The following is a 23,317-nucleotide window of genomic DNA, read 5'->3' on the forward strand; positions in this document are numbered from 1 at the left end:
TACATATCATCCATTATTGATGATTTCTTTATATATTTTAAGATTTTGTATGTTTGACGGCATCAGTACACTGTATTTGATTAGCATGCAATAGACACAGGAGGAACACATTTTTCATTTCTATGAGGATGGGGGGTAGTGAGCTCAAAGTTTTAAGCTGGTATTTAAACGGATTGGGGGACAAGGTTAAACGCAGTGTGGTGCTCCAGTATCTCAAGCGCCACGCAGCAGACGTAGTCATGCTACAAGAAACACGTTTGGTCAGGAATTCGTGTATGGCAATGCATAGAATGGGGTATAGGTTGGTGGCTCATGCAGGGTTCACGTCAGGCTCCAGAGGGGTAGGCATCATGGTTCGGAAGATGCTCCCCTCGGTCATAGATTTTGCGTGGACCAATGATAGCGGGAGGTATGTCGGGATCTCAGGTCGCTGGGAGGGGCATGTACTTACTCTTGTATCAGCCTACATCCCCCCGGGTATGCAGTCTACCTCATTCTTTGATTTAGGGAAAATGTTGCTCGAATTGCCGGAGGGGTTTTTAATCCTAGGTGGAGATTTTAATGCTGTGGTTTTGGGACTTCTAGATAGATATCCCCCCCGAGAAGTAGGTCGGGCCCAGAAATGGATGCCGGAATTCCTTGATGCAATGGGTCTTGTAGATAGTTGGCGATTGTTCCATCCGGACAAGAAGCAATACACATTTCACTCGGGTGCACACGGTAGCCTCTCCAGTCTGGACTATTGTCTGGTTCTAGCAGCCAAAGCATTCTATATAACTGAAGCGGTTCACCTTGCTAGGGGTATTTCCGATCATTCCCCACTTTGGATCCGGTTCCATGTTGCTCCGGGCTCTGTTGGTCGGATCACCCCTATTAACCCCTGGTATATGCAGAGTCCCAAAACCAGAAAAGATCTCATTAAGGCCTTGGATGATTATTTTACAAATAACGAGGGATCGCTGTCCTCGTCGATATCACTGTGGGAAGCCTTTAAAACAGTCATCTGGGGTCAAGCCCTATCATTGATAGCTGGTATTAAAAAAGAGCGGAATAAAGAAATTGTGGAAGCAGAAATGGAGATTAGTAGACTAGAGGAGGAACTGGAGAAGGGGGTGACGCAGACTAACTTACATATCCTGAACCTTAAGCAACATGACTATAAGTCATTGGTCACTGAGTTGACGAAGGTTCTTAGAAGGGAGCGGAGGGGAAGGCTTTATGATTTAGGTGATAAGTAAGCATGGGCGTAAAATCCGCTCCGCTAGCGGATTTTTCGGATTTTCGGCAAATCCGCAATCCGCGAACGCTCGCGAATTTGTCGAAAATCCGTGAATCCGCTCGCGGCGGATTTTTTGCTTGGTTGCGGCGCGTGGCGTGGTGCACGGCGTTCACTTTCCGTCATTTTAGCGTTTGCCGAGTTGTTTTTCTTTGCGAGTGACGCGCCATTTTAGATCTTGCTGCGTGTTCCCGCGGGAGTTTGTCGCCCGCGAATACGTACTCGCGGCTTGCCACCTTGCACAGCACACCTCGCGAGAGTTCGCAATTGCGAACACGTAGTTGCGGCGGAAAGGAACAATCTCGCACTTGCGAAATAGAGATTTTGCAATTTCGCACAAGAAAATCACCAGCAAACAGGATAAACCTTCAGAAAATTATGATTTTTATCAGAATCACTCCTCAGGTTGACATTTGCATGGCTTTTTTTTTTTGCAAGGAGTCCATTTTGGGGGGGGGAGGAAGGAAGTGCCCCACAGTCTCCAACTTCCTGTTCCTGTCCAGCAGGCTCCTCCCAGTGCTTTGTCCATCTCCTGGTCACTTTCATTTGGATCTGGAGCTGGAAGGATTACTTTTTGTGGGTGCTGCTGGATATTTGGATTTGAGGCCTTTTTGACTGTCTTTGGATCACTTTTGGATTAGAAATCAACTTTCACAAGTAAGTTTGTTTGGGGCATTACAGTTGCTGCAAGTAAAATTTTGGAACTTTTTCAGAACATTAAATAAATTATATTGTGGGTAGCCACAGTATCCAGTAGGACCAGGGTTGGTTAGGGGTGCATGATACAACTGTTTTGTTGAATTTAAACACCATTTAGGCCATGGATGGGCTGGGATTGTGCTGATTTTTGTCTTTTTTTTGGGACTGCTGGTGGGGCCCTTTGCCCAGGGGTGGTGAGTGTTGCATGGGCCTAGTCTTTCTGTGGGGTGTCTTCTTAAATTTAAACATAATTGAGGCCATGGATGGGCTGGGATTGTGCTTATTTTATTGTTTTTTGTCGTTTTTGGGGGGCTGCTGGTGTGGCCTTTTGCCCAGGGGTGGTGGGTGGTGCATGGACTGAGTGTGCCTGTGGTGTGGTCTCACTCTCTTTAATGTAAACATCATGGATGGCATTGGATTGTGGTGATTTCTGGCTGTTTTTCTGTTTTTTGGGGGTGTACTGTTGATGTGGACTGGCCATGTGGGTGGTGGTGGTGGCCATCTTGAGTGCTGGCTGCTACAGGCAACATGTGCTTGGGGTGTAAGGGGCCATTTTGAGGAGAGGCAGTGTCTGAGGCCTGCACTTATTTTGCCTACTTTTCATCCATTATGCCCAGGGGTAGTGAGTGTTGCATGGGCCTAGTGTGTTTTTGAGGGGTGTCTTCTTGAATTTAAACACCATTGAGGCCATGGATGGGCTGGGATTGTGCTGATTTTATTGTTTTTTGTCGTTTTTTTGGGCCTGCTGGTGGGGCCCTTTGCCCAGGGGTGGTGAGTGTTGCATGGGCCTAGTCTTTCTGTGGGGTGTCTTCTTGAATTTAAACATAATAGAGGCCATGGATGGGCTGGGATTGTGCTTATTTTATTGTTTTTTGTCGTTTTTGGGGGGCTGCTGGTGTGGCCTTTTGCCCAGGGGTGGTGGTGCATGGACTGAGTGTGCCTGTGGTGTGGTCTCACTCTCTTTAATGTAAACATCATGGATGGCATTGGATTGTGGTGATTTCTGGCTGTTTTTCTGTTTTTTGGGGGTGTACTGTTGATGTGGACTGGTCATGTGGGTGGTGGTGGTGGCCATCTTGAGTGCTGGCTGGTACAGGCAACATGTGCCTGGGGTGTAAGGGGCCATTTTGAGGAGAGGCAGTGTCTGAGGCCTGCACTTATTTTGCCTACTTTTCATCCATTATGCCCAGGGGTAGTGAGTGTTGCATGGGCCTAGTGTTTCTGAGGGGTGTCTTCTTGAATTTAAACACCATTGAGGCCATGGATGGGCTGGGATTGTGCTGATTTTATTGTTTTTTGTCGTTTTTTTGGGCCTGCTGGTGGGGCCCTTTGCCCAGGGGTGGTGAGTGTTGCATGGGCCTAGTCTTTCTGTGGGGTGTCTTCTTGAATTTAAACATAATTGAGGCCATGGATGGGCTGGGATTGTGCTTATTTTATTGTTTTTTGTCGTTTTTGGGGGGCTGCTGGTGTGGCCTTTTGCCCAGGGGTGGTGGGTGGTGCATGGACTGAGTGTGCCTGTGGTGTGGTCTCACTCTCTTTAATGTAAACATCATGGATGGCGTTGGATTGTGGTGATTTCTGGCTGTTTTTCTGTTTTTTGGGGGTGTACTGTTGATGTGGACTGGCCATGTGGGTGGTGGTGGTGGCCATCTTGAGTGCTGGCTGGTACAGGCAACATGTGCCTGGGGTGTAAGGGGCCATTTTGAGGAGAGGCAGTGTCTGAGGCCTGCACTTATTTTGCCTACTTTTCATCCATTATGCCCAGGGGTAGTGAGTGTTGCATGGGCCTAGTGTTTCTGAGGGGTGTCTTCTTGAATTTAAACACCATTGAGGCCATGGATGGGCTGGGATTGTGCTGATTTTATTGTTTTTTGTCGTTTTTTTGGGCCTGCTGGTGGGGCCCTTTGCCCAGGGGTGGTGAGTGTTGCATGGGCCTAGTCTTTCTGTGGGGTGTCTTCTTGAATTTAAACATAATTGAGGCCATGGATGGGCTGGGATTGTGCTTATTTTATTGTTTTTTGTCGTTTTTGGGGGGCTGCTGGTGGGGCCCTTTGCCCAGGGGTGGTGGGTGGTGCATGGACTGAGTGTGCCTGTGGTGTGGTCTCACTCTCTTTAATGTAAACATCATGGATGGCGTTGGATTGTGGTGATTTCTGGCTGTTTTTCTGTTTTTTGGGGGTGTACTGTTGATGTGGACTGGCCATGTGGGTGGTGGTGGTGGCCATCTTGAGTGCTGGCTGGTACAGGCAACATGTGCCTGGGGTGTAAGGGGCCATTTTGAGGAGAGGCAGTGTCTGAGGCCTGCACTTATTTTGCCTACTTTTCATCCATTATGCCCAGGGGTAGTGAGTGTTGCATACTTGCATGTCCGTAGTCTTTCTGTGGGGTGTCTTCAATGTAAACATCAAGGATGGCATGGGATTGTGCTCATTTTTCTGTGTTTTGTCGAATTTTTGTGGTGTATAACTGAACTGATGTTCCTCTGTCTTCCATTGCTTTTAGGTGCACAAGAAGACTCAAGAGAACCACCAGTGCCAGGAAGAAGTCCTGCAGCGGTGTGTGCAGCATAACGTCACGCGACGTCACGTCTGGACACAGAACCCTCTGCAACTCGTGCAACTGCTGCCTGCTGACCTGCTCTGAAGAGGATGGCCCCAAAAAAAGTAACCCGTAGCTCCTCTAGCAAGAAAGGTGCCAGTAAGGAGCAGAAGAAGCAAGTTACCAAGGAGACTGGTGTGCCGCCCGCCCCTTTTTTTGGGAGTAAAAAAAAAAGTATGCCTGCAGCAGCAGCAGCGGGATCTGCTGGGGACCAAGCTGGCAGCACCCCCCCCGCTCCATTGGGCTCAGTGCCACCACCACCACCACGCCAACTTAAGTCCAAGCCCTTGAGTGCTGCAGAGGCAGCCAGTATAGTTCTTCAATCACCATCGACCAGTGATGTTGGCTCATCGCAAGAAAGCAGCAGCAATGTCCCTCAATCAACACAGGTTGTTGTAGCTCATCTGACGAGTGTTGAACAACCACAGCCGCAACAACAATCACATGTGCAAGTACAAGCCCAAGTACATGTGGAAGGAGAGGCAGCGCAAGGAGATGCGCAAGCAGAGGTGCATGGAGGGTCACAAGTGCCCACAATAGTTGTTCCTCCCGAAGTAGGGGCACATCAGGAAATCGACAATCAAGGCGAGGTATCATTTGAGGAAGCCACTCCTCCTGCTGATCCTTCATTGTCTTCCACAACCCTAGCAAGGAAGAGATCAAGGGTGGTGTCTACATCCTCTTCAAGCACACCTCCTTCTGATGATACGGATCAAACTTGGGAACCAGCACCACAGCCGTCTGAGAGTGAGGCACACCATGATCCAACAAAGGTACTTAAGCGTAAAAGGAAGCTCGTCCAAAGTCTCAGACTTATGGAGTGTGATGAGGCTCAACAAGAAGTGGCGGATACTGCTGCTGATGAAGACTCTGCCAACGACGACCCAGTCATCATAAAGGTCACTGCAGCCCCAGCGGGCATGCAGCAAACAGACATTTTGACCCTAGCCCGAAGAGCTGCTGCGCGTGATGATGATGATGATGATGTTGTCGATGAGGAGGCAGTGGAAACACCACAATCATTGGAGTTAAGTAGTACACCAACTCGTCCCGCTTCCATATTTCTTTCTGGCAAGAAGAGACCTGCGTCAACCTCGACCTTAATTAGTGGCGGTGAAAGTGGAAAATGTACAAAAGTTGGCCAATCCAGATCCTCCACTTCATCTGGCATTAGCTTCATGACCACCACCACCAGTATCGCCGCCTCCTCCAGGTCCCACAGACACTTCAAGTCCCCAGTTTGGGACTTCTTTACTGTTTGTCCCAAAAATCCAAAGTTTGCCATTTGTACCCTTTGTAAGCTTGCAGTTAGTCGTGGTAAGTCAGGTAGCAACTATGGTACCGGCGGCCAGAGTGGTCATCTTGAGAGAAAGCACGCTGTCCAATGGTTTGCGCACCTAGCTGCGATCAAGAAAGGCCAAAATCAAGGAAACGTTGATGTTTCATCTGATGTTGACGAGCAGGAAGAAGACGTGTCAAACACTTCCCTTACACCCAGTACCCCTGTCAGCAGCACACCCAATGTGAGGCACACTAAGAGTGTTGGAGCGAGTGAGACACCAACGCACAAAAGTTCACCAGCGAGCAAAATTGGGTCAACGAAGTCATTATCAGCCCGTAAATGCTTGGTCCAGGGCAACATTAGAACAATGCTTACTTCAGACGTGCCATATGAACGCAACCACCCACTGACGCGTCTGTATAACACTAAGCTGGCTAAAATGCTAGCTGTGGACCTTCTACCTTTTTCTTTTGTAGAAGCGGTAGGTTTTCTTGAATTAGTTGCAACGCTCTGCCCTAAATGGAAGGTTCCGAGCCGGTTCTATTTTGCCAGAGTTGCGGTTCCAGCACTACATGAAGATGTGCTGCAGGCGATTGGGGCAGCTTTGCAGAAGAGTGCTGTTCACACAATACATCTGACAACAGACATGTGGACCAGTGGCCCAGGCGATGATTACATGTGCATCACTGCACACTGGGTCTCTTTTTCAGGTGTTATAGCAAAGCTAAACGCAGGTGTTGACCCGGACCAAGTTTTCAAAGCTGCTCGGAAACATGCAACACTAGCCATGTTTGGCTTGGAGAAAAGTCACACAGCAGAAAACCTTTTGGAAGAGTTTGACAAAAAGGTCTTGACAATGCTATCCCCCCTAAAACGCAAGATTGGTTATGTTTCCACGGATAATGGCGCCAATGTAGTTAAGGCCATGTTGAAGGGTGACCATGTTAGAGTGCCGTGTTTGGCGCACTGTATCAACCTGGTAGTTCAAAAATTCTTGAGTGATAAAGAGAGTCCAGCGTTCGAGGTAATGGCCACCTGCCGCAAAATGTGCAACCATTTCAGCCATTCTTTTAAGGCCCGGAAGCATCTGCGGAGACTGCTACTTGAACGTGGAATGCCAGTGAAAGCACTCATCCAGGAGGTGGCAACACGTTGGAACTCAACCTTCTACATGCTTGAGCGTCTGTATGAGCAGTATACGGTACTCGATCACTATTTCTTGACAGAGGCTACATCTCAGAAGGAGGACCTGCGGATGAGTAAGGCGCAATGGGCCATAGTTAAAAGCCTGACAGACATGCTTCGTCCTTTTGAGTTCTTCACGCGTGCAGTCAGCCAGGAGGACTGTAATTTGGGAAAAGCTATCCCATTGTTGTGCATACTGGAGCACCAACTGATGGCGGTTTCTTCTGAGTTTCAAAAAGATGAAAAAAAAAAAAAACATTTCATTTTGTCTGAGAAATTATTACATCGCCTACGTGGTGATGAACGTCTTAAAAACATCAACTCAGATCAGCATTACATTTGTGCTACTATTCTGGATCCACACTACAAAAAGGCGCTGGCAGACAACGCATTCTTTCCTTTCGCTGATGCAGATGTTCAAAAGTACAAACATTGGTTAGCCTGGTCAGCCAAGAGGTTTGAAAAAGAACGGCAGGTTATTGAAGGAGAAGCCAGTACATCAGCATCAGCATCAGCAGGCCATCCGCAGTCACAAGAATCCACTTCTGCACCTGTGGCTGGGGCACAAGTGACCTCTCAGCCGTTAAAGACACCGGCAACTGGATCATCTGCACCACACACAATGACAACACTAACAGTGGCTGGGGAGGAGGATTGGCTAAGTTTGATGGGGTATGGTTCTCGAAAAAATGTCACAGGCACAGCAAAAAGTAAGCAAAGTGGAGGAACAGTTGATGACCTTGAGTCGATGGTGCAGGACTATCTGAATGACTCAACAGAGGTCTTCCTTAATGATGAGCCATTGCAGTATTGGCATGGCAAAAAACAATTGTGGCCACAGCTCTTCAACCTGGCTATAAACTATTTGTCTTGCCCACTCGCAAGTGTGTCTTCTGAACGTGTTTTCAGTGCTGCTGGTGGCATTGTAACTCCCAAACGGAGCCGCCTCTCGCCCAAAAATGTGGAGCGGCTGACAATGATCAAGATGAATCAGCACCTCATACCACCAGATTACAAAGTACGAGAAAGCACGCCGCATGAAGACGAGGAGGACAGCAACGTAGATGAGGGGATTTTTTCTCTGTTCGGTGCCACTGACCTCATCCAGCCTGAATTCGCAGAGTTTGATGACGAAATCTTGTTCTTATTCCCTGACACCGAGCCCTGAAAATGAGACAATCAATCAAGAACTTTCTTTTTCGTCCTTATTCACTTTTATTCCTGTGTGCTTTGTGTCTCTCTTTCTTTGTTTTGCACAGTTAATTTAATTCAAACTTTAATCACCTAATCCCAAAAACAAGACCATCATCAGAACTGTCTTCACTTGTTTGCTTATTGATTTGAAGGTGCCGCAGTCTACATTCCTCAGGTTCACAAGTTCTGAAGAACATGCTCCTCTATCCTCCTCCTCCAGACTGCGATTTCCCTCCAAGCAGAGTGCTGGATTACGCACAATGAAGAAAGACTCAGCACTTGTGGGGGTGTTGTACTTCTTTGCGGGTGAGTTGACGGTTTTGGGCCCATTGCTGTGAAGCTCTAATAATGGACAAAAGTGTTTTGGACCAAATATGAGGTGGAAATTTCTTGCCGTTTTTGCTGACTTGCTTGCCTTTGAGGTGCTCTTTGGCGGGGTTCCGGGGGTTTGTGTGTAATTTTTGGTGTCTGTCGAAGCACTGCTGCGACAGTCTAATCTTGATTGCATTTGCTTTTCAGGAAATCCGTGGTGGAAAACAGGAGTTATGATGATTGATGATGATGACGACCTAGCTGCACAGCGCCGCGTTTGGACCGAAGGCCGAGAGACATTGTAAGTATGAGATTTAGCTTTTCCGCTGTTTGGGGGTGTTGTGTCGGGTGTTTTTTTGCGGGTGGGTTGGCGGGTCTTGCCTGGGGCATTCCTGGGAAGGTCTAATACCGGATACAAGTGTTTTGGACAAAATCCATAAGGAACAGCCTTTTTTTTGCCATTTCTTCAGACATCTTGCTCAATGTAGCGTTTTGGGGGGCTTCCTGCTGTTCGTGGGTGGGTTGCGGCCGGGGTCTCTGTCGAAGCACTGCTGCGACAGTCTAATCTTGATTGCATTTGCTTTTCAGGAAATCCGTGGTGGAAAACAGGAGTTATGATGATTGATGATGACCTAGCTGCACAGCGCGTTACTTTGGACCGAAGGCCGAGAGATATTGTAAGTATGAGATTTAGCTTTTTCGCTGTTTGGGGGTGTTGTCGCGTGTTTTTTTGCGGGTGGGTTGGCGGGTCTTGGCTGGGGCATTCCTGGGAAGGTCTAATGCCGGATAGAAGTGTTTTGGACAAAATCCTTAAGGAAAAGCCTTTTTTTTGCCATTTCTTCAGACATCTTGCTCAATGTAGCGTTTTGGGGGGCTTCCTGCTGTTCGTGGGTGGGTTGCGGCCGGGGTCTCTGTCGAAGCACTGCTGCGACAGTCTAATCTTGATTGCATTTGCTTTTCAGGAAATCCGTGGTGGAAAACAGGAGTTATGATGATTGATGATGATGACGACCTAGCTGCACAGCGCCGCGTTTGGACCGAAGGCCGAGAGACATTGTAAGTATGAGATTTAGCTTTTTCGCTGTTTGGTGGTGTTGTGTCGGGTGTTTTTTTGCGGGTGGGTTGGCGGGTCTTGCCTGGGGCATTCCTGGGAAGGTCTAATACCGGCTAGAAGTTTGTTGGACAAAATCCATAAGGAAACACCAGTTTTGGCACTTTTTGTAAGTTAGGGTTCGTTAGGGTTAGCCCTAGCAGCAGGATTGCATGTGTTTAGGGGGGTTCTATTGCAACGCGGTTCTGTTGTTGTAGAGCACTGTTGGAGCGATGCTGGCTATGGATACTTTTGCTTGCAGGCAAGTGGTTTGAATACAATCCACGGTCTGTATTTGGGTCTACTGTTACTTTCAAAGTACGTTTTGTAACCATTTTTCTGCTAGGCATCGTTTTTGGAGATATGATTGGGTTCTTCTACATTTTTGCGACTGGCTTTAGTAAGGGTCTTGGTGGGAGCATTGCTGGGAAGGTCAAATTTTGTTCTAAAACACAGTAGTACACCCACCTTGAGGGGAAAGATCCGCTATAATATTTTGGCCATACTTATTGATCCTTAAAAAGGTGACTCAGACAGAGCACGCAATTTCAAAAATATTGTACTGTCTATTAGGGAAATCAAAGTGTCACTTTTTGAACCACACAGCGTACATACCTTTTATTTATTTATCAGTGGTATTGTAATAGCACTTCCTGTTTTCCGTTCAATAATTACAGGCCGGGTTTCAGTCAACATCCGCCAGGCAGGCAGTGGACAGGGTGTCTCTTCTGTCAGTGGTCACCACCACATTGATGGACGAAGCGTCAGCTGGAATGGAGGAGTGCCGCCAATAAGAGGAATTGTTTGCTGCATGCAACTTACTTACCAATTTCAACAGGACAACTCCAACAACATACGCAATACAGATACAGTATCCATTGTTGTCTTTTATTCCATGAGTGTGACTGCATGTGCTTACCTTTAGTTTGTAACCAAAGATTGTCTGTAAACTCTGTATCTTCAATTATTGTTTGTCCATGCTCTGCTTTTTTTTTCTTCTCTCAACAAAACCTACCCAAAAAGAAACCCCCATTCCCATCCATTTTACAAACCCTAACCCTCTTCCCCCGGGCTGTGTTGTTTTGCTTGATGTCTGACTAAAATGACATCAATAATTCCACACACTTGCTGGGGAGGATAAGGTGATAGCAGCAACAGGCTGGTGAAGGAATACGAGGATATCTTCTAGACTTACTCAGCTTCAGTACTATATCTTCTAGTAGTAGTAGCCAATGTCAAATAAATTCAACGCAAGTACTAGTTATACTTGCAATACTTTACCATTTGTTAGGCTACATTATGGCACTGTTCTAGTGTACTGTCACCTGCTATTTTCTCGATCGTACCGTAACCGTTGTAATGCTACAGTAAGGAGTACAAACAAGGTTTCGTTTTCTTTTTTTCCATAGGCATGCAACTGCCACTGTGTCACACCACTAGTACCACCGCAATGAGGAAATGTCACCCGCCCAGGAATGACAACGTTAATCCCCATTTCACCTGGAGCCAGCCCTGGGCCTAGCCCTAATTTCTAACACAAATTACAGGTAAGATAAGCGTTTGGTGGGAGGTAGTATAATGGAGTATTATTTCGGAGTAGACAAGAGATTGACGGTTGTACTACTAAAGTCCTACGACTGTTCAGGAAAACAAAGTTACTGTTACACCCCCGCCCCCCACCCACCAGACTGAAAAGCAGTAAAAAACAGGTATGGTCAGATAAAGTTGAAAAATATATTTATTTATCCCTAACAAAATAATCTCCCTCACCCACCCTAACCCCAACGATTGTCTCTGAAACGTCCCAAAACGATCCCAACTCCCAAATCCCACCCCCCAAAAGTCTATAAAAAAAGGGCAAGGGACACTCCACTACTGGAGGGTGCTGGTGCTGGTGCATGATGCGGCATGGGCATCATACTCCTTGCGGAGGGTGGCAAGCTCGGAGCGGAGGCCCTTAACCAAGGTCTTATACCTCAGGACCTCCTGCTCCAGGTTGGACATGCGGACTCGTAGGCGGCGTTGGCGTTCCTTGCAGCTCCTGTGGGGGGCAGCTGGTATTTCGGTTGCTTGGCGGTGGCGGTCGGCTTTCTTAGCCCGGCTCGGTCCCGCTGGCTTAGTCACGGAGGAGGATGCAGTGGTCACAGTCGAAGATGTTGCCCCGCTCGACTGCGTGTCCTCCTCCTCCTCCAGGGCCACCAGCCGCCGATACTCGGCGACTGTGGCCTCCAGCCTCCGTTGCCGGGCCAATCTAGCCTGCTCCCTCCTTGTTGTTGATTTGGAAGGAGCAACTATATGAAGAAAGAAAGACATAGTCTGTAACCAATGCTCCTTATTAATAACACAAAGTGATTGAGCCGAAAGTTGGGTCACAGAGTACAAGTAGCAAATTGAAAGCACAGTACATAACTATTGAGGACAGTATCTATGTAACCTCCCACTTCTGCATCCTTGCTCTAACAGTAGTGGTAGTTTAATGAACTAATTCTACGACCACTATGGACTTCCATTACAGTCGACTATGACAGTACACCAGTCTTATTCTTCTTCTTCTCTCTTGTTTAGGGAAATGGGTACATTATCTTATGCAAGCCGGCAGAATGACATGGACACAGCACAGTGAAGTTGCACCCGAGAAAAAAAGTTGCACACCATGATGATGGAGACAGACTTGCGTTACTGTACCGGTCCAGTACATGCAGGTGGTGAAGCTATTACTTTTCTATTACGGGTGGCACTGAGAATACTCTGTTACAAGGGCTACTGCTTAATTAATTTACCTTTCACCCTACAGTGCAAATGAGTACTAGAAAAGGAAACTGAAGAAGCTAACTAATTTGATTATCTATCACTTCACATGGGACGTATTTAATGACAGATGAGATGACTTTAGGTGCTTTGCTTAATATTGAGTGAACAGTGATACACCCACACATGAATGACGTACTACAAGTAAACTAAAGTTATTAAGAGAGGTACGGAGTGTCCACCGTAATAACCAGATATATGCTGTGAATGCAAACGCAATACAAAGTACTGCTACTATTCATGGTAGTATTGGACACATTTACAATTTCTTTTCCTTGCCTTCCCTGCACTGGGACGGACGTGCGGGTGCGGTGGTACATGCTCTTCAAGGTAACACTTACTTCACCTGGCGACCATCTACTCTCTCTAGATACACATGTGCTATGTAAGAGTCAGAGAATACCATGCTCCAGGCATCCATTCAGTCAAAGTATACGCACACATACAGTTTCTGTTTCACCCACCCAGGCTGCTGTCCTTCCACCCATCCTTGCTTCATCATTGACCCAGCCATGCACCATACCATATTCTTTCCTTCCCAGCCACCTCTGGGTCCAAGCAAACACATATCGTTCTTCTTTGCCAGCCATCATACAAGTTCGCGTCCCACTTACTTACACCCTTCTTTCGCTTTTCGTTCATCCCATCCATCACGTTCGTCTAAGAACTTATTGGGATTCTTCTCACCAAAAACTTCACAGCTAAGTCGAAGTACATTTCGAGGAGGCTACTACCTGGTTGATTTGTAATTGTAATACACCCGTGCAGAAAGCACACTATGCAGTCTTCAATCTCAATAAGTAAGGAATATATAGCTTACCTGTTTCCGCCACCACCGTTTGATCCCCCACAGGAACGGCCACCAGCTCTTCTAACGCCGCCTCCTCCCCAGAGGCCTCCGAGTCCAAGTCCAACACAGCCACCTCCGCGCTGGCCCCGTCACCAGATGTTACACCTACAAAGTACATTTAAGAATGTTAGAATTCACCACTCACTACTATATAATATTTGGTCTAGGAGAAATGTTAAAAAAACAGAATACAATGTAATAATTTGTGACTGTCTACTCCATAGTAAAAATGTCCCATTTTCCAGGGAAGGCTGTTGTCTTGCTGCACTTTTATGCACAACTGATGAATGCTTGCTTTTGATTTTTAACACGCACCACTTTTTCTCCTAACAGACAGAAGCTTGACTCCTGAGTCCTAAGAACACGACCAGGATCAAGTTCAAACTAGGTGAGAGTTCGGCTCGACCACAAGAAATGTGTCCAATTAATCGTCAGCACTAACCACTTTTCCGTTTACAGTTAAATAGTTTTATGACAAAGTAGATTTTAATAAATGTGTTTACTTTTAATAAAGCTTTTACACTTAAATAGACTCTGTGGTTTTTGTTCCTCTAGACTAGAGTGGATGAGCTAAAGGTTTTGGAATTTTTGCAAGCATGAGTGCCTCTGACACTTCTTGACTGTGCTGTGACTCCGTACTACTCTCTTGTCCTGCGTACGATAATCTAGAGATCATTGGGGATCTATAATCGGTGACTTCGGGAGCTGAATGACTCTGCCACACTATCTAGTCAGTAAGGAGACAGTGCATAGAGGTATTGCTGAATATAATGGGAGTCCAATGGAATTGCCAAATGTCCAATCTTAGTTAGCTACACAGACAGACTAATAAGAATAGTCTAGTAATACCACAGGGAGTCATATTCGAGGCAGGATAAGAATTTATATCCAGTCTACAAGAAGATCAAAGACGATTTAGAAAAAATCGAATGAGGAACGCTAGGAAAAAATATGTACTGTTTATTAAAATGTAAACTTACTGGGGCCAGCAAAGGAGCCCTCGCCTGCCCGATCCTGGCCTGCATCCTCAGCACCCTCCTCCTGTGTCCTCTTGCCCTTGGGGGGAGCTGATGTACAACATGAAAGAAAGAAAAACCAGAAAACATGGATGAGATTTTTCAACCAAATCAAACATTTCAAAAGAACAATAACAACATATTTTGGAAAAATAGCAAATAGATAGACAACTATTCCACGGGATCTATCTCATGTGGTATACTACGTTATTCGTATTGCCTGATTTGCGGAACGTTGACTTAGAAAGTTCTTATGTAACTCAATAAACAGACTACTAAAGAGGTTTGCCTAGGCCTGGCACTGCAGGCAGCAGTGCGCAACACGTGACAGACAAAGTCCATCCTGCTTGCAGATCAGTGAATACTCAAACTATCAATCCACCCGCCACCACCGCCACTATTTCTTCTGATAGCCATGTGACTGTCTAAAGGAAGGACTGGACTTCAGTCTGTTGGGGCTGATTTATAAGTCCCTTGCGGAAGTTGCGGCTGATTTTCCTCCATTGTTGCGTGCCTTTTCTGACGCAGCGGCAGAACAAAAGACTCGCCATGGTGTTGGTGCGGCGTATATATTAAAAAAAAAAACACATATGGGCATATGGGCGATGCATCACGTTGTAAAGCCCTGCGCCATCAGGGGGCGTTCCGGCGCAAGGGAGGGCGTACCTGCGCAGGAACGAATCCTAAAAGTGGCTGAGGGAAATCTACAAGATGTCAATCAGTCACTTTTAGGACAATGATGCATGACTCAAACCCTGCGCGCTTGAAGCCGACGTACGGCTTGATGCAGCATTGGGGAGATAGGGTACCCCAGAGCATTGCTGGAGCTGCGCCATCGTTGGCACGCAACTCCAGCAATGCGCTGCCTTTACGGCACAGATGCGTAAGGCTTCTGTGACGTTTTGGGCCAATGGGTGGTGGTGGCATGGCACACAATTACTGCCGCATCCCTGCTACTTTGCAGGGATGCGCCGGTAATTGAAAATATGACCCTTACTGTCTAGCATTACGCAGTTCTTTTCTTTACAGTACACTCATACATAATTTCTCAGGCCAATGAAATGCTTCTGAACACAACATACAAAACAAAGAAGCATAGTAGCAAGCAAGGCTACTGAGAAGGAGAGCAGTGCACCTGAAAATGAAATGCATAGAAGATTTTGAAATATAATTTACCTCAATGTAATCGGCAGCATTATTGCTCTTGGTAAAGAACAAAGATTTGCAAATAACAGAGCAGGATAAAACAGAGTAGTAAATGTACTACTACTACTACTCACCAAGCCCGGGGACCTCTACGCCGAGCGCGTCCAGCAAGTCCCGCTCCCGGTCCATGACATCGGTCCAGCGGTGGGTGGCCTGGTTATATGTGCGCCGGACCCCAGAGATCTTGTACATGGCCCGGCACACCTTCTCCCACCGCTGGCGGCGCTCCCGGATGCCATAGCCGGTCGCGATCTTGCCGCCTCCCAGGATCGTCTTGGGGAGGCGGCGCTGGACGTGGAAGATCAGTGCCGCCACTTCCTCCGCGCTGAAGATCTCCCTCGGGACCACTTGCTCCCCCCTTAAACGCCCGCACGGGAGCCGGGCACGGGGTGCGGGACCCTTCCCCTTCTCAGGGTGCTTCCCGGCTCCCTTTACCATGGTCTGGGCAGAAATAAACTTAAATGATAAAGAAGAAATAGAATAGTGAAGAAGAAAAGAAAAGAGTTTAAAAAAGTAGTTTAAAAGTAACTAAAAGCTGCAGAAAACACAAAAATATAGAGCTAGAAAAATAGAGGGTTAGATAATAAGTAAAATTAGATCAAAAAAACTTCAAACAAGCAAAGGATGGCAGAGATTGAGAGAGGATAGAGAAAGCATGCCCAGAACCATAGCAATGAATGAGAAACAAGATGGCCGCGCCCGTTCACGACCGCGTGGGTAAGTTCGCGCGAGATTTTCCTTGCGAGTACGCGCGAAATTGTACTAGCGAGCAGCACACTTTGCGAGATTACACATAGCGGGCGGAAACGGAATTACGTCACGCCAACAAGATGGCCGCGCCCGTGTACGACCGATAGGGTAACTTGGCAAACGAATAGCTAGAAGCGCCTCGCGAACACGCGCAAGATCACGCGAACATACACGTCGCAACAAAAACAATTTTGTATTCGCACGTATTCGCGGCTTCCGAAATCGATCTCGCACGGATTCGCGCCCCAAAAAACGCGCGAAATTGCAGAAAAAACGATTTTAGCTAAAATGAAAGCAATGAGCAGGTGCAAAAGTTCAAACTTAACATTAGTAACATTCAAGGTAGTGCTTCCTGATGGGCCCCTCCAGAGTTTGCAACTATTCTATGACCCTGCTATGACCCAAACAGCAGGCTCATAGAATAGCACCATAAAGGTCCTGTGAAAAAAAAATTTCACTGCAACAAAAAGCAAATTACAGATAAGGAAGGAAGCAGGTGCCAGCCAGACTGGAACTTTCAAAATTACTGACACATTAATGAAACACAAATTAATTGATGGCAGTTGAAGAAGGGCAGCTGTGCTTGCTTTTTTCAACCACCATAATCTACAGTGATAAATAAACCTAATAGGTGCCAGTGAGGATGTACTAGAGGGTGGCATGGGTGTCCCAGAGGGTGGCAGTGGTGAAACAGAGGGTGCTGTGAACCTGTGATGATAAACCAGACGTAGAAACAACATAGTCGCGGCCGTTGCAAGCCGAAAAGTAAGTTCGCAATTGCGAACTTGTCCCAAAATCGGCGCGAACACGCGCCAACACAAAAAACGGAAAAATCCGCAAATCCGCTAGAGTTCGCGGATCTTCGCGGATTGCGAATCCGTAAATACGCAAGTTCGCGGATTGCCAATACGCAAAATCCGCCCATGCTTAGTGATAAGACAGGGAAGCTTCTTGCTTGGTTGGACAAAAGAGAGGGGGCCGGGCGTATCGTTCCAGAACTTGTTTCAGAGGAAGGAGAGTTGATTACCGACCACCAGAATAATGTTGATGCCTTCGCAGGGTATTTTCAAACGTTCTATGCCTCGGCCTCAGATATGCCTGAGGAAGACTCCAATTTGTTGCTCCGAGATATACAACTCCTCTGTTTGTCTAAAGAAGATTGTGATTTCATGAATAGCGACTTGACAGTCGATGAAATAGCCCAAGCCACCCGTACTTTGAACTCGGGTAAGGCGCTGGGTCCCAACGGACTTCCGATCGAGCTTTATAAGCTCAGACCGGATACATTAGCTCGGCACCTTAAGAACATGTTTGAAGAAGCCCGGTAAAAAGGAATTCTACCCAAGGATCAGAGAGTGGCGTCGGTAGTAGTAACTCATAAGGAGGGTAAGCCAAAGACTAAATGTGCCTCATATAGGCCTATTTCCTTATTAAATGCTGAACCTAAAATATTGGCTAAGGTTCTCTCAAATAGGTTGGTAAAAGTGATTGGTGGACTCGTCCACCCGGACCAATCGGGCTTTATTCCCCATAGAAATACGGCCCTGAATCTACGCAGACTGCATGGCGTAATAGCAAAAATACATACTTTGCATGAACCAGCTGTGGTCGCCTCTCTTGACGCGACCATGGCCTTTGATACCGTGGAATGGCCCTATTTATGGGCGGTGCCAGCGGAATTCGGATTCAGATCTGATTTTATCAGATGGATACGTCTATTATACACTGAACCACTCGCTCAGGTAGTGGTTAATGGCCGGGTATCGGCGCCATTTTGTTTAAGTATGGGCGTAAAATTCGTTCCGCTCGCGGAATTTGCGGATTTTCTGCAATTTCGCGATCCGCGAATCTCGCGAAATTGCAGAAAAATCCGCGAAATCGCGCGGAACGAATTTTGCAAAACTGAAAGCACTTAGCAGGTGCAACATTTCAAGCTAATTTGTAGCCATTCTCTGTAGTGCTTCCTGAGGGGCCCCTCCAGAGTTCAGTTGCCTACCTGCAACTATTCTCTGACCCTGCTCTGATCCTCAAAGCAGGGTCAGAGAATAGTTACAAGTATGGCACAATGCCCCTGTAAAAAAAATTAAACTGCAACAGGAAGCACTTACAGCTAAGGAAGCAGGTGCCAGACTTGAAGTTCAAATTCAGTGACACATTAACCAGCCCCAAATTGATTCATCTCAGTTGAGGCTGGGCAGGTGTGCTTTCCCCCCATAATCTACAGTGGTGAACCAGAGGGTGCTGTGATGAACCAGAGGGTGGCAGTGCTGAACCAGAGGGTGGCAGTGATGAACCAGAGGGTGGCAGGGGTGAACCAGAGGGTGGCAGTGGTGAACCAGAGGGTGCTGTGATGAACCAGAGGGTGGCAGTGCTGAACCAGAGAGTGGCAGTGGTGAACCAGAGGGTGGCAGTGGTAAACCAGAGGGTGACAGTGCTGAACCAGAGGGTGGCAGCGGTGAACCAGAGGGTGGCAGTGGTGAACCAGAGGGTGACAGTGATGAACCAGAGGATGACAGTGGTGAACCAGAGGGTGACAGTGATGAACCAGAGGGTAACAGTGATGAACCAGAGGGTGGCAGTGGTGAACCAGAGGGTGACAGTGGTGAACCAGAGGGTGGCAGTGGTGAATCAGAGGGTGGCAGTGGTGAACCAGAGGGTGCTGTGATGAACCAGAGAGTGGCAGTGGTGAACCAGAGGGTGCTGTGATGAAACAGAGGGTGCTGTGATGAACCAGAGGGTGGCAGTGGTGAACCAGAGGGTGGCAGTGGTGAACCAGAGGGTGACGGTGACGAACCAGAGGGTGACAGTGATGAACCAAAGGGTGGCAGTGGTGAACCAGAGTGTGCTGTGATTAACCAGAGGGTGCTGTGATGAACCAGAGGGTGGCAGTGATGAACCAGGGGGTGGCAGTGATGAACCAGAGGGTGGCAGTGGTGAACCAGAGGGTGGCAGTGGTGAACCAGAGTGTGGCAGTGGTGAACCAGAGGGTGGCAGTGGTGAAACAGAGGGTGACAGTGATGAACCAGAGGGTGACAGTGATGAACCAGAGGGTGGCAGTGGTGAACCAGAGGGTGCTGTGATGAACCAGAGGGTGCTGTGATGAACCAGAGGGTGGCAGTGATGAACCAGGGGTGGCAGTGATGAACCAGAGGGTGGCAGTGGTGAACCAGAGGGTGGCAGTGGTGAACCAGAGGGTGGCAGTGGTGAACCAGAGGGTGGCAGGGGTGGCAGTGGTGAACCAGAGGGTGGCAGTGATGAACCAGAGGGTGGCAGTGGTGAACCAGAGGGTGACAGTGGTGAACCAGAGGGTGGCAGTGGTGAACCAGAGGGTGGCAGTGGTGAACCAGAGGGTGATGTGATGAACAGGAGGGTGCTGTGATGAACCAGAGGGTGGCAGTGGTGAACCAGCGGGTGCTGTGATGAACCAGAGGGTGCTGTGATGAATCAGAGGGTGGCAGTGGTGAACCAGAGAGTGGCAGATATGAACCGGAGGGTGGCAGTGGTGAACCAGAGGGTGACAGTGATGAACCAGAGGGTGACAGTGATGAACCAGAGGGTGGCAGTGGTGAACCAGAGGGTGACAGTGATGAACCAGAGGGTGACAGTGATGAACCAGAGGGTGGCACTGATGAACCGGAGGGTGGCCGCGATAAACCACAGGGTCGCAAACAGGCTGGACACGTGGAAACAACATGGTCGCGACTGTTGCAACCACACAAGTAAGCTCGCGTTCCCGAACTTGTAAAAAACCCTCGCGAACTGGCACAAACCCTTGCGAATTGGCAAAAAAACAAACGCGAATTCACACGAATTCGCGGTTTATGCGAATCGCGAATACACTTTCGCACGAATTCGCGGAACTCGAACTTGCAAATTTCGCCGATGCTTAATTTTGTTTGAGTCGGGGCATTCGACAGGGTTGCCCCCTCGCCCCCCTTCTATTTTCACTTGCACTGGAGCCCTTGGCGGCTTGGATTCGCTTGGAACCATCGATTCGGGGAATACGGTGGTCCCCTGAGTGGGAAGACAGGATATCCTTATATACAGATGATATCCTGCTTTATCTGACCTCTCCGCGAAAATCTCTCATGATGGTGTGCGATGTCCTGGCCTCCTTTGGTAAAAACTCCGGCCTCTCCATAAACTGGGGAAAATGTTTGTAATATGTCCTTAGAGAGGAAATGCCAGTTCCCCCCAATAATTGGCCTATTCAGATCAATACGACCGGATTTAGATATTTGGGTATTTTTTTATCACTCGATCCGGCAGCTAGATATAGTGAAAATCTCCTTCCTCCCTTGCAAAGGCTCAGAAGTGATTCCGCTCATTGGCGAAGTCTTCCGATCTCTTTGTGGGCCGCGCGGCCCTCTTTAAGATGATGGCCCTACCCCGCTCTCTTTATGCCATTCAGAATACCCTGGATGCAGTGCCTGCCAGTTATTTCTGCGAGATAGAGGCATTGCAGCGTAGCCTGTTATGGGAAGGGAAACCTCGTATTGCTTTGGCCAAGCTGACCCTCCCGTGGTACGATGGAGGTATCACCCTCCCAGATATCAAACGGTATTATTGGTCCTCCCAGCTGGCTGCAATTAATCATGCAACATATGGGCCCGCAGCTGATCCAGGCTATGCAATGGATAGGTGGATTATTCCGGGGGGCAGTTACAATAGGGTGCTCTACTCCAAGCCAAGAAAGCTAAATTTAACAGGGCCAACCAAGCATGCGGTGAAGATCTGGCATGATGCAGCGAACTCCTTGGGATGGAGGGACAGGCTGACACTGGCTACCCCTCTGTTTGACTCAGAAAAATTGGGCAAGCTGAGGAACACAAAGGGCTTTGACAAGTGGGAACTGATAGGAATCTCGACTATCAGGGATGTATGGAACAGGGGGCGGATTAAAACATTCACGGAAATGCAGGATGAATTTGAACTATCCAGCTCAGAATATTTCCGTTACGCGCAAGTTCGACACTCACTGCAGAGGGCCCTGCCTCCGGAGGTAGAGTTGCCGGAGGCATCACCCCTTGAAGATAGAATCCTAGACGGTCATCTTCCGGAGGGAACGATTTCACTGATTTACACAAAATGTATTAATAATAGAACTGATTTGCTCAAGGATTTGAGAGATAAGTGGATGAGAGATGGAATAGAATTAGATGATGAAGACTGGCAATCGGCCATCTCTTCCCCGAAGGTTGTCGCTATTCCTGCAAGATTACGACTTGTACGGTTGAAGATTTTACACAGGGTTTATGTCACCGGCCCCCGATTAGTTCGGATGGGATGGCGGATGAGGGATTGTGTAGACGCAAGTGCGGTCTTATGGGGACATTTTCTCATATTATTTGGGAGTGCCGAGAAATAGCCCAGTATTGGGGGGAAATTCACAATATCATTCATGAAGTCACGGGTGTAGCCTTGCTGCCCGAGGCGCGTAGATGTCTCCTTAATATAGGGGAACCCACTGATCTTACTACCGCGCAAACACAATGGGTCACATTGGGCTGTATGGTGGCTACAAGAAATATCGCACAAAAGTGGGGCTCAATCTTGCCACCCACCTTGGTGGAATGGAAGACGGATATGGATTGGAGTATGTTTCGGGAAAAAACAGTGTATGTGGCAAGGGCACATCCTCGAAAATGAGCGTTAATCTGGGGTGAGTGGAACGAGTACAGAGGGGTTATTTGTGTACCCCCTAGAGACTCTGTTATTGATGTTCCCTCATCCCCCTGAAGTTTCTTGACAACTATGTACTTGTGCTTCTCACTTCCCCCCAACTGTAAAAGTAACGCTATATATAATGGGATTCTTCCGTATTGTGTCTTTTGTTGATGCCTTGTTTAATAAAAAGAATTATTAAAAAAATATATATATATATCATCAACTGTACCACACCAAGCAATCAAGGGGGCTGTGGCATACAAATCCTCACTTTTATAGTATTTCTTCTGGTTATTTATATTGAGCAGGTAGTTCCCTTATTAGGACAACTGTCACCCACCGCCACTGGAGCCATCATTGAGCAGAAACGAGGGTGTTTGGAGCAGGCTAGGAGACTTCTTATGTCCCGGCAGTTGGTTTGATCATAAGAGACTTGGCAGACCCCTTGTGGAGGTGAACTGACCATATAGGAATCTAGTCGCCGCGGCTCCAGTGGCGGTGGGTGACAGTAGTCCTAAAAAGGGAACGTGCAAAGGTTGTTTGTATCTCGCATTCTTGCCCTCGCTCAATATAAATAACTAGAAGAAATACTACTAAGGGAGGATTTGTATGCCACAGCTCCCTTGATTGCTTAGTGTGGTTTGGAGTCGAGAAACAACTATACCAAAGGGAATTACAGTTCTCCCTGTTTATTGCATGAGGAGACACTGATTTGTCACGTTAAGCCTGAAGAAGGTGGCAAATCTTGGGCCACCGAAACGCATAGCTTTGTATTCTTTAAGCACCCAAACAGCCCCAGGGGTCACTAAGAAGAAAGGATAACATGAAAAAGTGTTGACCTTGGGTATCTAGTTGTAAGACTTGGTGTGCCAAATTGATGAAATTAGTTTTTTTGTCTCCAAGATTTGTCACTGTCTTTTTGATTGTGTCATTTTAAAATTGTTTTAGTCTTCATTGATCATTTGATGTACAGTTGATGATATGTATATTTTTAATGAATGTGTTTTTATTTGTATATTCTGAATCCGAAGAGGAGAGTATAGAATAAAATATAATAGTATAAAATCTCTTTTTTATATTACTTTGTTGGTTTCGCATGAATGTTGATGATTTGGATGGTGCATGTATGACAATGAAAGGTGCTTGTATGCTTTAAAAGGAGTCCAGGGGCATCCTGTTCTTGACAGAAGTGTCTTATTTTGGTGTCCTGTCCTATGGGAAGTGGGACCCCTCCCTCCTTATTTTGAACTTGGGTAGATGAGTGAGTAACAAAGGTCTCTAGAACTGCCTTGATTGCTTTGCGTAACCTATAATATTCTATTCCACTGTGAGGAAATGTTGTGATCTGTACCATAAAGTGAGTGCAACCTCTATGATCAGCATG

General features: G+C 47.3%; 1 protein-coding gene across 1 annotated transcript in view; it reads left to right on the forward strand.

Annotated features, from left to right (window-relative positions):
- LOC144761973 (brain and acute leukemia cytoplasmic protein-like) overlaps positions 1 to 23,317 on the forward strand; it is a 475,374-nt gene that overhangs the window by 434,660 nt on the left and 17,397 nt on the right. The window lies entirely within an intron of this gene.

The sequence above is a fragment of the Lissotriton helveticus genome, chromosome 6, assembly GCF_964261635.1.
Source record: "Lissotriton helveticus chromosome 6, aLisHel1.1, whole genome shotgun sequence".
Lineage (NCBI taxonomy): Eukaryota > Metazoa > Chordata > Amphibia > Caudata > Salamandridae > Lissotriton > Lissotriton helveticus.